The following is a 14120-nucleotide window of genomic DNA, read 5'->3' as shown; positions in this document are numbered from 1 at the left end:
TCATGTACAGATATTTGTTAACAACTACTTTTTAATTTTTTAGCTGTGTATTGAGAACGTATTTATTCAAAGCAGCATATTTTTAGAGTTGCTGTTTTTATTCCTGTAGTGATCATTTGATAATACCTTATTTTTTGTTCTGCCGTCAGCCTTCTGAATTGTAGAAAATAGAAGCCGAAGTGTCAATTTTTTATCAGTAACTAAATATGACGATATTATGTACCTCAAAAGCATGATTTCAATCTTGTTTATGAATTAGGAGAAAAAAGTCAATTGAGGCTGATTTCAAAACAATCCTTCCTAGTTTGTGCCACTTTTTACTTGTTTGTTACAGGATGTTTTTGACAGTCGCTAGACATGTTTGTGTGAATGGGTGAAAATTAGACATTTAAAATGTCATTTTAAGGTTCTATTTTGCACTTGTAAATAATACTTAAGTTTAGCTGGCTTCAGGCTGGTCCAAGTGCACTTGTTTTCGTATAAACTGTACTTATATTGACCTCTCAGTAAGCACACTGGGCTTGTGACCACAAGTATATTTAGCATTAGGCCCACCACTAGGTATTGCATGGAGAGGCTTGATTCAAGCAGCTGTTAATAGGTTTCATATTTGTTTAAGAAACTTTGTTTCTTTGTGCGAATGTACAATGTACATTGTATACTGTAGAAGCTACAGTATACAATGTACATTGTATACTGTAGAAGCTACAGACTTCATCAAAGTGTCTTAAGTCAGTGTCTGATAGTAGAGATGGACAAATGGAAAATTGCCTAACTTTGTATCTAGTTTTGATTGACAATGTTACATAATACTATTAAACTTAAGTTTTCTCTCATCTTAAAAAGGCATTATTTACCTTTTGCACATGAAACAAAAAGCCAGCTTTAGTGCTTCACAATAGTGCTAAAATGTGAGTTAGGGAAAGTTTAAAAAAAGTTAAAAAGTTAAAAAGTTAAAAAGTTAAAAAGTTAATGTTAAAAAGTTTATAAATGTAATTAATGTTAAGTATTGTTAAATATACACAATGTGAACAATAGTTGCATTGTATGTTTAAATTGTTTCTATGATAAACCATTTACAGCTATGTTTTATTGAGAAAATAATATCTCCTTCCATGATAGGCTTTGTTGCAGGATTTTCATATGATAGGATGTTTTGTGATACAACTGACCTACAAAATATGCATCAAATGTGATAGCTCAAACATTTTTGAAATCATTACTCCCAATGGTAAACATCACCTTTTAATGACAATGCTGTTTTTCATGTCATTTTTATGTGAAATCACATTATTAGTCTTCAGACTTTTTGAGGAGTAATAATACTAAACTGAAATGAATGAATGTTTCCATTAATCTTGGCAAAGGCTAGTTACACTGATATCACTGGATAATATGTGCTTCACTAAATCACAACAGATATTTTTTTTTATTTATTTTTTTTAAAATTAATTTCCATGGTTCAACATCAAGGTGATTTTGTACTTCAAAAGGTGGACGATAAATTTCTAAGACATGCATGGTATTAAATTGAATAGTGTGGTCATAATCCAGTGCAAATCACTATTCTTTTTAACAGAATTTTGCTGAGCGGGAGATTGAAATGCTATAGTGTTAACAACTCGATAAAATTACTTACTTTGTAGCAGAAATGTGTTATCGTGAATCAACATTGTGTATGTTTAATTCTTCCTATGAGTACATGTAGTACAATTTGTCTATTTCTCTTCCATTTCTCTTGTGTTTTGGAGTACATTTTCTTTTTTTTGCAAAGTGACTCGGTTTGTTTGAATGGCTTAGGGTGAAAGAAGAGTAAATCATTCGTACAGAAATGCATGCACTTGTGTTAATACTAATTGTTATTAAACATAAGCAAGTATACCATTGTTTATGAAATGTGCAAACTTTTCACGAAAGATTTGAATTGCATACATAATTTGCAACTCAAAATTTATATTTGACTCTGGGGAAACAGTGATTTAATGAATTACAAGGAGGAAAATGAAGGAATACATACCTCATTTATGGTTAGCTGATGTCTTTCTTTCAATTTTTTTAATTTTTTAATTTTTTTATTTATTTATTTTTTTTTTTTATAGCAGACAGTATCGTTAGGAATAATGCTTAGTGTTGAGTTATGTTTTGTTGGATTTGGAAATCCCAACATTATTTCTGAAATATCTCATACATGTATATGACGTGGTTCTTTATTTAATATGGCTAATATCAAAAGAATCGTTTTCGTAGTACAATAAATTGTACGCTGTTTTTTTAAGCATTTGTCAAATTCACTAATTTGTTTAATATTTGTTTTTAAGTTGTCTGCTTTTCCTGAAAGTAATGCCTATATTTTCATTTGTTAATGCAATAATTTAATGATTTGTTTAATCCTCACACCATTTTTGTGAATTTTGTCTCCTAGAACTCACAGATATTTTTTCTTTCATGTTTTATCTTATTTTTTGTCATGAGAATTTCCGTGTGAAGTTTTTGCGCTGCCAGTAAAGGTAACATGCTACAGTACATGTATCAAACTCAGATTTCGGCTCCAGTCACGGAAATCATCAAAATTAAAGTCTTAATAAGAAATTATTAAGAAAAAAAGAAACAGTTGGAAGATACCAGTCTACGGCCATTTCCCGCCAGAAGTATTACATGTCATGATCAGTTTTGACAAAAAAAAAAAAATAAATAAAATAGAAATATTTTAATACATACAGTAAACCAAAAATTAGAAGACAATAAAGTAAAAATGCCTCCACTAAGTATTGTTTTCAGGAATCCTTATTCTGTACATCTTCCCGTGTTAAAGTAGTGAGGTTCGGGTGAATGATGTTATGCATAGTATAACGAGTGATTCATCAATGTACGTAACGAGTTTCGAGTGCATCAACTTATGCAGGAGCCAAAACCCAACGTTATTCTATGGCAGTGTGTTTAGCCGTGTTCTGCCTTGGGACAAACTGTATTAGTTTGAGCAATGCATGACTTCTACTTGCAGATTTCTTACACAGCAAACCCGGAAGTGGATAGAATATTTGTCACATTCGGATCACTCTTTCAAGATAAACGATGTCACAAAGCGTTCAGTGACAATGAAGACGTGTTGCGGTACCCCAAGGAAAGCTCGTGTGAGTGCTGCGTGTATTGTAGCGTCATGACTGAAGCCTCGTGATAACGAGATCGTCGGGTCTCGTTAATTTACCTCGTATCGCGACTCTAGTTGTATCCGTACACTACATGTATATTCAACTCACCTACCGTATAAATGTACCTGTACAATGAACTTCTTGGGATATAAGGTAAGGTTACATGTATATATGTAACGTACAGAATAACACTGTTTTTAGTACAAGTTGTATCAAGTTTGTTCCATTTTTGAAAATGCGGGGTCATTGTGCTTTAAAATAACAAGCGACATTACGGACATAAAGTACTATTTCAAATGATGAAGGGACAAAACAAAAACAAATCGCAACAGTGGGAACCTATTATAATAAATCTTGGTGGCCACACCAAGATGGCCGCCAAGATAGCCGCCAATGTCCCCTATGTGACACTTGTTTGATTCGGGAACAACAACAACAACAACAACAGCAACGACGACGACGACGACGACGACGACAAAAATATAACGAGACGCTCTTATGGTTACCAAAGAGAGAGAGAGAGAGAGAGGGAGAGAGAGAGAGAGAGAGAAAAAAAGAACAGAGACAGCCCTCTCGCTTCGCTCTCCTTACTCTCGCTTCACAAATTTTCTATAGAGTGCTCGCATTTTGTGAAAGCTGCTCACTGCCGATGCAATTTATTTTGTTCTCTTTTGTGTTTAAGCTTCATTACCATGGCAGAATATTCACGCTATATTGTCAACGCGTGCAGACTCTTTTCCACTCCCGCTTGTTCAGGTAGATCAATTTCTATCGTCACATCTACACGAGTGACTCAAATTGACTTGTTCATGATATTGTATGTATATTTATATAGCTTCAAATCTCGATTGAATTTCTCGTCGTCTTTTCAGAAAGTGTTGAATAATTTAAAGAAGAAGAAGAAGAAGTAAAAGAGCGACTCTGTACTTTTCCGTAACAGATCAACAACAGATCGCAGTCTACAAGTGTGCATAATGGCCTACTGTTAGCTTATCAATTTCGTCTTCCTTCCATCGACACCTAAAATAAGATTTATAACGATTTCTTTACCTAAAAATGCGATGTATCTCATCCCTCAAAGCCGTTTTTTCATTATGGTCACTGAAGTCATTATATTATTCTTTATGTAAAGGAAAGCTTCACCATGGATATTATGATTAGACAGCAAGAACGGAAGGATATTGTTGTTTATTATCCATTGACAGGAATGAGGGGTGGAAGGTCACAACTCGGGTTCAAGCTTAGATGAACCTTTGATAGAATTGCTACTTTTGGGCAAAACTTTCCCATAGAAATGTACTGGGATGACATGATTTGGTAGGAAGGCCATCGGCCAAAGGTTATTTTCAGCTATTTGGATCTACCACCGCAGCTGAAGCTAAGAAAGTTCATTATGAGAGCCATGTGGAAAGGGAAAGATTTTGATTGAACCTCTCTCTTCATAACCTGAGGTTCATAGGTCAATCCCCAAGATAATTCCTGAAGGCCTAATGTTGAAATGAATCAATTTTTTCTTTAACGTAAATAAAGGCCGAATTTGTGCAAACAAAATGACACCCTTGAAAAGGCGGATACAATCCAATTGATTGCACCCTGCTACATGCTTTGGCACAGTTCATTTAAATATTAGATATTAAAATACTTTTTGTAATGATGACTTTGATTGGAGGTGGATAGAGATAAATTATGTCCAATATGTTTTGTGGTACATGACTTGTATACTTCCAGAGAACTTAAGTAAAACTATCTGTTCACCAACTTTTACATGTCTATGATTTCACTCAACCAAACAGTCCATTCCTCTGATATACAGTACCAATTTTAACCCCCTATTACTTGCTGCTCATTTATATCCTGATATTAGCGGAAATGAGTATGATGAAGTAAAAGTCTTATTTTTGTTATTACTTTGATAAATCTTTAAATCACATCATTCAAAACACGTCCACAATTGCATCTCTCTTATCATCCGCTACCACGTTCTTTGAACCCGTTTATGAATCTACGAAGGCAGTGTAGCTTACATAGTTTGTATGGGTTTTCTGGACTGTGTAACTGGCTCTGTCAGTTTTATATAAGAAGTTAAGTTAGCTACGGCTGACTAGTGCTGTATCTCTGCGTTTTGTCGATTACTTGTACCTGAATGATTCAAATCAATATGGCGCGTTTTAGACTGCTACCATAATTATATTCAAGTTTCTGTAATCAACATGCCTATACCAAGATACGCAAAAGTATACTGGAAAAAGATTATCCACATTGTCGTGAAAGTACAGCTAATGAAATGTTCTGGAGGGGCAGAATTCTGAAAATCGTCAGGAAAAAAAAGACCAAGAGGATAAGCACATTTCATAATTATTTTGACTCCATTAAAGCTTGCCTGATCTTCTCCTTTGACGATATGGACACAAGTTTTCATACCATTTTCTAATTATGGCTTTTATATTAAGAATATAATCAGCGTAATCAATGAGAGACGTTTGATGGGAAATAAGAACTAAAAAAATGTAAATTTGAGATGTATCCAATCATGCTTAAAATGTTCAAAAATATTGCAGCGACACATAGTAAGAACTGTCTACATTAAGATGGTAAACTTGGTCTATAAAATAAATGGAATACATGCAAGCCGTACAAGTACAGAATGGACACCATCACTTCCAATCCGGTAAAAGAAAGACTGAGGTTGTGGAGGGAGGTGGGACAGAGGAATGAGTCGATCGTGCAGCAACTTTAAGCTGACGTTCATATCTGAACGAAATGGTGTGCGATGATCTATTCCGTATACAGCTTCCTTTTTGTTGTTGTCTTGCTGCAGTTGCTACCATAGTGACCCATAATCGTACCAGAACAGAATAGGAGGATATTAGTTTACGTGGATTGATCCTGATAAATGTGATATTGAAAATTGCTGAAAAGCATTCTCATGGGATGTACATTTTCAATGTCACAAATACGTGAGAAAAACTAGTTTTCATCATGCCTTGTTTTTTTTTTTTTTTAATGATAGAAAAACCCCTGACACCAATGTGAATATCATATCGCTTTATTTGAGAGATAATATATACAAAGTTAGAATGTGCTCTAAAGGGATTTGTGTGTTTCTTTGTTCTTTGTTTTTTTTTTTTTCGGATCAGCGAATCTTCGGAATAAGTATCCATTTTCGAACTAACTATAAACCGGAATAACAAACCGTATCTCATTTTGGGACTAATAAACATTCAGAATAGCAATCCTTACGCCACAAATATTCGGGTTGACAAACCCTATTTCGTTGTCGCAATCGAGAATATCATAGGTACATGTATATACGGTAGATATGTTGTAGAATAACGAACCTTCAGATTAACGACCGTCACCCGTCATTTTTTTTTTTTTTTTTGGGGGGGGGGGGTGGTGGATGGGGAGGTTACGAACATGTGCAGCAGCGTGGATAAGCCATTATCAATTGTGGTAGCTCGTCGACCAACAAACAAACAAACAAACAAACCCGTATATTATAATAATTACTTTTAACAACTAAATTAATGTTTTGCTTTTAAGTGGGACGAAAGGAGATACATGATTTTGAACTTGGAACTAAAAACGTCCCCAAAAGGTATTATGCATAAAAGCAACTTACTCGTACAAGCGTGATTATTTTAGAGTGGTCTGATAAAGAAGTCGAAGCTATGAGTGCCAAGGAAAAGACAGCAATGGAACACTACGAAACAAGTCGTAATTGTCATCATTTTCAGCCTCCTCACGGAGTGCGATTTGAAGAATTAGTTGACTGCCATCAGTCATTGATTTGATTTGATTTGATTTGATAATGGTTTATTGAAACAGACATGCAAAGTAGTAGCCCGAAGACTAAGCACCATGTTAAATTATGATGCATCACATTAAAAAAAAAAATATGAATTACATCAAACAACATACATTGTATGAACATTTTAGCATAACAAATACCGATTATTATAACAAATATACAGCATCATATAAAAACGATAAACAATTAATACCAATTATTACACAAAATAAATTACTTTACTTTATGAACTCTATTAAAAAAATCTGAACATTGTTAAACATTTTCATACAAACAAAATTTCAAAACAATTCAACTTTTCAATTCGGTAACCACTTTCAGTTAAAAAAAAATGTTATTCTCAGCATCAAAAAAGAAAAAAAAAAAACGACTTCAAGTCTATGTAACCATGAAAACGCATATCATACGAAACAAAATATAAATAAAGAAATAAATAAATCCATAAACCAAAAACTTTCATTTTCCGAGTGACACATAGCATAATGAAATATGCATATATAAACAAACACACACACATGTGCCTAAATATAAAATTCATCTGTTACATAAAAAACAACTAATTCTACGTATTATTTAAGATATTAAATAATTTATCTGTTATGATACACAATGTATAAGTGTCACGTGCCACGCAGCATTGCGTGGCACGTGACACTTATTTCAACAGCAAATGCTTTCATTTTTTGTATGAAGTTTTCTGAAATTATTGAAATTTACAACCAAATGAAAAATTAATTATATTGAGCGAAAAGAACATTTGTTACAGTTTTTGGATCTTCACCGAGTATTAAGTAGGCAGCTAGCAGCTATATTGCTATCTGTCTGATGAATGGCGCCCTCAACATACAGTGAGGAACTTTCCGCTCGTTCCTTTAAAAAGATTGAGTCCTAGGCACCGAGGGCCAGTCGGACGCAAGACAAGATCTGCTCGTCATTTCTCGTCCAAAATGAGGAGACAGCAGTTCGCATGGCTGCCGTGTTTTTGTCTGCTACTGGTTCTGCCAGGTAAGTCTAATGCCAAGTCTGCCAGGTAAGTCTAAAAAATTTTTTTTTTTCAAAACAATTTTTATCTGGATTATTGTAGAATATCTAAACACCTATTAATTTTGCGTGATTACTGGGATAAGTTTCAGTGTTGTGAAACTATATTGTTAGCATTATTCCAATAAGGTATGGACATTTTGAGTTCCTATAACTTCTAATTAGTGAGAACGCGTTATTTCCGTGCGTGTCACAGAGTTTAAGAGTAATTGGTTTGGTTTTATTTCTGTGTTTTTTTCTCCATGACATAGTAGGCCTACAGTCTGACCAATCGATGCAACTTGGTACCAACTACTGTATTCCAAAAATAAAGTACAAGATACAAATCATCATAGGTCTTTACAAATTCGTCACATAACAGTCCCTGATAACATAAGATAGAAACATTACAATGAATCTTGTAATCGCACGTGAGCAGGATAGAAATCAATACAATGGACCGTCAAAACCAAATGACGAGAACACTCAAACCATTCTATCATAATATCGAGTATTTTTGTCATTGAAAGCAAATGCTACAGAGTGATGTTGACATTTTTTTTTTTTTTTTTTGCGCAGTAGATTTCGTACTCATTAAGAGTACACGCATGTTATTGTACATAAAGCGAGCTGTTCGCCCGACAGACGAAGTACTGCTTTTTTCTTTTAGTTTCTGTGTTATCTTGTGTTGCCTGTCCATGATCGCAGGACTTTGTTTCCTGATTTCTTATCTATAGTATACATTGTACACTTCTTTTCATTATAGCTGTTGCAAACCTACAAAGTGAAATTTATTAAGGGAGAAGTGATATTTTCTTTTGGTGTGTGCTTTATCTGTTAGCGGTGTATTTGGAAAAGATAATTTGAGACATGAGAGAGGTATTATTATTACTGCACTGCGATGTGTGATCTGCTGCTTCATGGCTTCAATCATAATCATGTAACGATTCTTCATGGAAGTTGCTTGCAGACCATATCACCACGGATATCACTCTCGAAGAGTATGAATATGATATTGTAACTTTTGACAAGGATAATCTATTCCAAACTAATTATTATAAGATAGACATGAATAAAGGATTGCAAACATCACTGACTTTGTGTGTGTGTGTGTGTGTGTGTGTGGTGGGGGGGGGGGGCTTTTTCTTAATACAGTGATGTACTAATTACTCAGCCTACTCCCTAAATGTCTATATGAGTGTCTTTAACAGGTGTAACAATTACTTTTATAAAATGATTTAGTTAAAAACCAACCCACATTTGTATGAAAGCTTTTTCTTGCAACATTACTTTGGCCCTGTCCTTTATATTGTGCAATAGACTATACAACTACGAGACACTTTTGCATTGTTAAACTTCATAAACAGTCAATTTGTGAGCCTTATCCCTAGTTTAATATCAATAGGAAGAATCAGTTGTAATGTATACCTAAAGATTAATCACGGAATTGTAAATTACAAATCGAACGCACACGTTACTTTGAATGATAAATGAGTAGGTCTAGTTACATTCCATGCATACTATCACAAAAGAAATTATAATTTTCTTTGACATAACGGCCCGAATTCACGAAGGTGGTACAAACAAAACCATGGTCTAAACCATCGACCATGGACAAAAACCATGAAGCGCCAAGTGTTAAACAGAATATGTCGTTACGAAATTGGTCATTTCGTCGACAAAATGACTGTTTCGTTAACGAAATTATTATTTCGTGGACGAAATGTTCATTTAGTTACAAAATGTTGTCATTTCTTTACAAAATAATCATTTCATCGACGAAATGACTGACACTTGGCATTCCATGGTTTTTGTCCATCGTTTAAACCATGGTTTCATTTGTACCACCTTCGTGAATTCGGGCCAACATGTTTCAGTCTTTAGGCAGTGCATATTTTTGTCAATATACGTCCTGTAGGTCTGTTAATCATTTTGACTTCATCAGTCTATTCTATTATGAAACTCCATTCATAAATACGAATTCAAGTTGAATTAGATTTTAGAATTTGATAACTTGCTCACTGATGAGTCTTCGAAGCTTGAAATAGCCCATTGTATGAAATGAAAACATTACATAAGTATATTATATTCCGGAAATTTGTGTCATTTGAAAGCTAACCATTCCTTCAAATAATTATGCGTGGAAAAGGAAGAAATGCTATAGTCGCAGCTGTTTCAAAACTTAACATTCTAATTATGTATATGTCACAAACCAATCATTAATGTCCACATAGTGGCATACTCGCGCAATTTGACGTTCAATACACAACGAGCAATGTAAAATATGAAATCCTGCTTGATCCGTTCTAATGATAAGTCAAGCCAAATTGTGTCACATACTCATTATGCATTTGGGACAGAAAAAAAAAAACAAGAAAAGATCTATTTTCTGCTAACATGAATCTGTCATTGGGGGATTGATTTTAATGAGTTCAGAGTAATAGGTCTTTGCCAAAAACGAGTTGATCCTGGACTTACAATCTGAACCAACAGAAATCATTTCGGAACCTCGGTAAATTTATCTGTAAGGACCCAAAACGGAGGCTGAAAAGTCGAATAATGACAGACCTCATCCTAAGAAGTGACTTCAAAAAATGTCATCATAATCCAACACCTTCTTATACACAATCATCTGTGCGGGATCTTTGTTTGCAAGTTAGGTTTTCCCGCGCAATGTCATCAAATTTGCATTCGAATTTATTCGCGTTCAAATTCAAGCGATTTTGTTCACTGCTCTAATCTCACGGCTCATTTTAACTCTTTCAGTGTTCAATTTCATTTTATGTCATTCCTTTTAGATTTCATTTCATTCAATTTAGAGAGAAATTCATTCAATTTAGAGACTCAAAGTTGGCATTCAATTTCGCGCCAGCTGGATAGACGTTCATTTTCCTGCCAAATACCAGTTCGAATTTCATTTATAAGAACACGACTTTGCACTTTGAACGTTCGATTTCAATCAACGTACACAACTTCTACGGGCCTTTTTTTTTCACTGTCATACGATTGGATGATGAATTTCATTTTAATTTCAGATTTCAGAATCTCATTCAATTATCTTAATTGTATTGGATGTATTTCTTTCCTGTCGACCTTTCTGTCGCTTTCAATTCATCCCTAAAAAATAGGAAATAGCCATATCCCAGAATATCTTAGGGGTCATATATTATATACATCCAAATCACTGTTAATCCATTTTGATTCCATTCTTTAGTTCCCGTGTCCATATCATAAGTTGCCGCAATTGGATCAGCTGTAGATAGACCTATTTTACCAAAGTTATATCGCCAGTTTTGCTGGTTGTCAAGGTCATGCTTCATCCACTAATTCTGTCCGTATTCGAAATGTTCATGCATTACTCTGTGATGTAGCAGCGGCTAAAATCGTGTATGAATTACAAAGTGTAAATGTATGTGTTTGAAAGTGGAGTTATACGAGTTATTAGCTAATTGAATGAGTAAAAAATCACACTGCAAGGTATATTAAGTTTGCATATTCAAACAGCTGAGCAACTTCAAAGAATAAAAGCAACAACGATAAAGACTGGCCATACTTTGTAATATAGTTGTTTGCCTTATCGTGCATTTGAATTCCTTTACACTCTCCACGACGGTGCTGATGCGAATTTGAATGCGTCGCACTTGCATTTGTAATTTGAATGCCCTTTTTACACCTTGTGTGAGAAACTCATGAAATCGCAGGCTGGTGAAATTAAATGTAATGAATAAGAATGAGTTAGCTTTTTGAATGTCAATCTTTGTGACCGTTCTAATTCACTCGAACTTAAATGACCGCATCATTAAATCGAATGCAAAAATCTGATGAACTTGGGCGGGTAAACCTATATTACGTTATAAAGCATTAATTTTAAACCCATTGTTTACTGGAAGTGTTATTCCAAGTTAGTAACAGAGAAGATACAGATTGATTGGCGACCTGAAAATAATTTGTGTGTCTTATGTTTACTTTAGCTGTCAAAATTTAGACCGACTGCCTAACACATGCGTTTATATCTATAATTCCATATTACTGTAATCAAAACTAACTGACAGCGAACCCCTGCTCTGCCCACCACCCCCTTAAAACCAACACAACACACACACACACACACACAAAAAAAAAAACATAACCAAAACGCTGATGACACCTTCAGTCAAGCGATTAGCAAGATAGTCACACGCACAGTAAAAAGAAAAAAAAAAACAGAAAAGAGGTGTTTTTTTCTAGACATTGAGAGTGAATCTACACGGAAGAACTTGTTTTACGACACCATTGAATTATAAGGTCAAAATTTTCAAGTTGTTGTGACGAGCTCTTCAAAAATAGATTGTCATCGTGTCATCCGAACTGCGAATACAGAAAAGGAGATGAAATGGTATAGTGGCAATGCGCAAGAGTATTCATGCATGTATATACATACAGTTAAACTCGCCTAAGTCGACATCGCATATGTCGAATAATCGCGCAAGTCGATAATTTTAAAAAGTCCCGATTTTCCCCATTGACTTACGTGTATTAATTCACTCATAAGTTGAATTTTTTAAGTCGAATACTCGCTTAAGTCGATGAAATTCCACGAACACTTTCACGGAAAAACCATTGAATTCACTGTGCCTAAGTCGAATAAGATTTTATTGTGTAATAAATCACTGTCAAAATCACGAGACGCCAGTTTTTGTTTACATACAGTATATACCAAAAGAAACTGCGTAAATAAACATTAACGTTTCATTAACGCAAGCGGTTTCACCTGAATCGTTAGTAACGCAAACTAACGATCTGGAAAATTAACGTTTGTAGCAACGATGAGTAACGATCCCTAGCGCAAATTAACGATGTTTCGTTAACATTAACGATAGGTAACGCAAGAACTCACGCGAGATTTTGGTTTTGTAACGAGACCTGGTGAAAGGACGACGTAGCCCCTGCCGATTTGCGACCGGGGTCACCAAAAACGCACGCCGGGCCACCAAAAAAGCCGAATGTTTGCCTTCAGTTTTGGAAATGAAGCGGTAACAATCGGTTCCAAAGATGCTGAATGAATGTCAGATGTTTGCTCTTTTAATTTTGGAAATGAATAACGGTAATATTCGATTCCGTATAATACTAAAATAAATGTCGGATGTTTGCTTATACTTTTGGAATGTCAGAGATTTGATTTTGCGTTCGGAAATGAATAAGGATAAAAAAAAAAAAAGTATCCGGAAGATGCTGAAATAAATGTCGAATGTTTGCTTTGACGTTCGGATATGAAAAATAAAGATATTCAACTCCATGCGATGATAAAATAAATGCCGGGTGTTTACTTTTACGTTCGAAAGTAAATAACAATTACATTCAGCTCCGGAAGATGCTAAAGTAAATGTCGAATTATCCCTTTGACGTTCGGAAATGAATAACAATAATAATCAACTTCGTACGATGATGAAATAAATGTCGGATGTTTACTTTTACGTTGGAAAGTAAATAACATTAACATTCAGCTCCAGAAGATGCTAAAGTAAATGTCGAATTATCCCTTTGACGTTCGGAAATGAATAACAATAATAATCAACTTCGTACGACGATGACATAAATGTCGGGTGTTTGCTTTTACTTTCGAAAGTAAATAGCAATAACATTCGGCTCCAGAAGATGCTAAAATAAATGTCAGATGATTGTTTTTACGTTCGGAAGTGAATAGCAGTAATATTCTTCTCCATACGATGCTAAATAACTGTCGAATGTTTGCTTTTAAATTTCGAAATGAATAACAGTAACATTTAGCTGCGTTTGATGGTAAAGTTAATGTTTGATATTTGCTTTAACGTTCGGAAATAAATAACAATAGTATTCAACTCCGTCCGATGATAAAATGAATGTCTTATGTTTGCTTTTATGTTCGAAAGTAAATAGCAGTAACATTCAGCTCCGGAAGATGCTAAAATAAATGTTGAATGTTTGCTTTGGCGTTCGGAAATGAATAACTATAGTATTCAACTCAGTGCGATGATGAAATAATTGCCGAAAGTTCGCTTTTACGTTCGAAAGTAAATAGCATGTAACATTCGACTCCTGAAGATGCCAAAATAAATGTCAGATGATTCATTTCACTTTCGGAAGTGGACGGCAGTAACATTCGGCTCCTTACGATCATAAAA

Source organism: Diadema setosum, chromosome 16 (assembly GCF_964275005.1).
Source record: "Diadema setosum chromosome 16, eeDiaSeto1, whole genome shotgun sequence".
NCBI lineage: Eukaryota > Metazoa > Echinodermata > Echinoidea > Diadematoida > Diadematidae > Diadema > Diadema setosum.
The sequence above is the reverse complement of the archived record's forward strand: the minus strand, read 5'-3'. Positions refer to the sequence as shown.